At 52.4% G+C, this 2164-nt stretch overlaps 1 non-coding gene across 1 annotated transcript; it reads right to left on the bottom strand.

The window, feature by feature from the left end:
- Positions 1-500: 500 nt before the first annotated feature.
- LOC122143344 lies at positions 501-670 on the bottom strand. Its single transcript, XR_006159124.1, has one exon. It is a non-coding gene; the product is annotated as a U1 spliceosomal RNA (small nuclear RNA).
- Between the last annotated feature and the right edge of the window lie 1494 nt (positions 671-2164).

The following is a 2164-nucleotide window of genomic DNA, read 5'->3' as shown; positions in this document are numbered from 1 at the left end:
GCAGTGGTGCAGCGGGAGGAAGCGGGACATGGCCACGCCCATCTCGGCTTTGGTAAGTCAGGGAGACCTGAAACGCCAGGGGACGGTAGGACCCTCCCCGCTCTGTAACGCCATCGGCCTCAGCTTCTGACCGGGCCCGGACGGTGGCTCTGTTAGCGCGGAGAGTAAAAGGGTGCTGTGACTGGCCACTTGGTGGCGCCGGGCAGAAAAAAAATGAAAAGGAAATGAAAAAAAGGACAACCAACAACGTGCGAAAACAGCTACAGCTCGGCAGCAGCCAGTCCGTCTATACTTGAAAAGTGAGGGTCTGGGGAGAAATGTCCCACCAGGGCCGATTTTCAAGAGCTAGTTCTTTTTTTTTTTTTTTTTACACACACGCACAAAACCACGCGCCATAGGACCTGGTCCTCCTGGAACAGCTCTCTGGATCAGAACAAAACGGCTTTTGTATACAAAGATCAGGAGAAAAACCCATCCGGCTGCTTTTTCAACCAGCACTTTCAGGGAGAGCGCCAACGCAGATCCCCACTACCATAAATTATGCAGTCGAGATTCCCACATTTGGGGGAAATTCGCAGAGGGTCAGCACGGCCGGAGTGCAATGGACGAGCCTCGCCCTGGGTGAACCGGGCCTTCTTGATCATGGTGTCTCCCCCTGCCAGGTAAGTATGAAGGCCCAGGCGCCAGTCAGAGGTACCATTTCCGCCTCTACCGCCCTCATCAACGGTGAACCCCCGCCCCTAGCAAAGGAAGGACGGCTGCCTTCCGCTAATACTGGCCTGCAACCTGCCAAACAGCTAAGCAATCGGTTTCCATGCTTCCCAACCCCGGTTTTAGATCAGTGTTTCCCAACCGCTGCTCCTGGAGGCCCCCAACACTGCCCCTGAATGTGTTCTATGTCACATAATCAAACGCACCTGATTTCAGACTATCAAGCTCATTAGTAGGGCTTCGATTACCTGAATGGGTATCTCAGACAAAAGGAGTGTCATCTGTTTTAGATGACTCCCTTTAACCAAACACACCTGACTCGATGCATCAGCTTTCAAGTAGTAGTGAAAGACTCCCCAAGACCTCAGGTGGATGCATCCGCAACCACGGCATAATTTTTATTGTTTCATCAACAATTTACATACATAATTGTATATCTTACCAGCGGGAAACAGAGTCAAAAACTTTTTTGTTTAAAATGTAATAGCATAGTTTAAAACCCATCAGAGGAAGGTACGAGAGGGGAAAAAAATAGGCACAGGGGTATTAAACCATTACGATGAAGGGAATTCAAGGGGAGAGTTTACATATGCGTGTGGCCTCTCCCGTAAGTATTAACAAGGAGCACCACATTTAATCTCGTGTAGACGTCACCACAGCCCATGCAGACCCGATCATGACGCCATACCTCTATATGCACGTGGGAAGAGGGAAGAAGGTGGGAAAGTTGTGAATTTCCTGTCCCTTACAGCCCCCCAGAACAAAGGCAGCAACCGGGGACCTAAGCTCCATGAACCCCTCAGCGGATGTTCCTCTGAAACGCGAGCGGACGGCACCAGATGCTACTATCGCGCCGTTCTCTTATGCTCTTCAGTGCAGACTTGGTGCAATCTTTTGCCTCAAATCGGTCAGTCGGGTCTGGTGGCCCCTTTGTGTAACCGTTTCAATGTGAGGCTCTGCCCCCTCATCGGACCGAATATTCGCCATGGCCGGTTGTAGCTCACTGCTGAAGCCTTGCATACACCAGGCTATGGGCTAACTGTGTCATACCTTGAATGGACTAGACACGACTCGTACCATCGGTGCTCCACTTGCCATCGCGTTTTCCCTTTCTGGAGGTCCAGATGGCAAGGAGAAGTTGGGCTGAGCATGGCGAATCTCCTGGCTCACCCGCTCCTAGTCAGTGCTGCTCAGTATCGGGGGACCCCCCTGGTGGGTATGGCATGAAAATTGCTGGGGGCCAGCCAGCCTGGCCAGCCACGACTACTCCAGAGAGCGCCTCACGTTCCTGGCCTCACACCACAATGCAGAAGGGTTGGTTCTTCACATTCCCTCGGGAGTGCATCACAGCCCTGACCGAGGATTCTACAGCCACCAGCCTGTGTCCCGTGTCTGTTCAAGGCTGGGGTGAATACTTGGCAGCCAGACTTTGCCTCCCACCAAAGAGAGGCCC

Source organism: Cyprinus carpio, unplaced genomic scaffold (assembly GCF_018340385.1).
Source record: "Cyprinus carpio isolate SPL01 unplaced genomic scaffold, ASM1834038v1 S000002564, whole genome shotgun sequence".
NCBI classification, from domain to species: Eukaryota; Metazoa; Chordata; class Actinopteri; order Cypriniformes; family Cyprinidae; genus Cyprinus; species Cyprinus carpio.
This window is presented reverse-complemented; position numbering and strand designations above follow the sequence as displayed.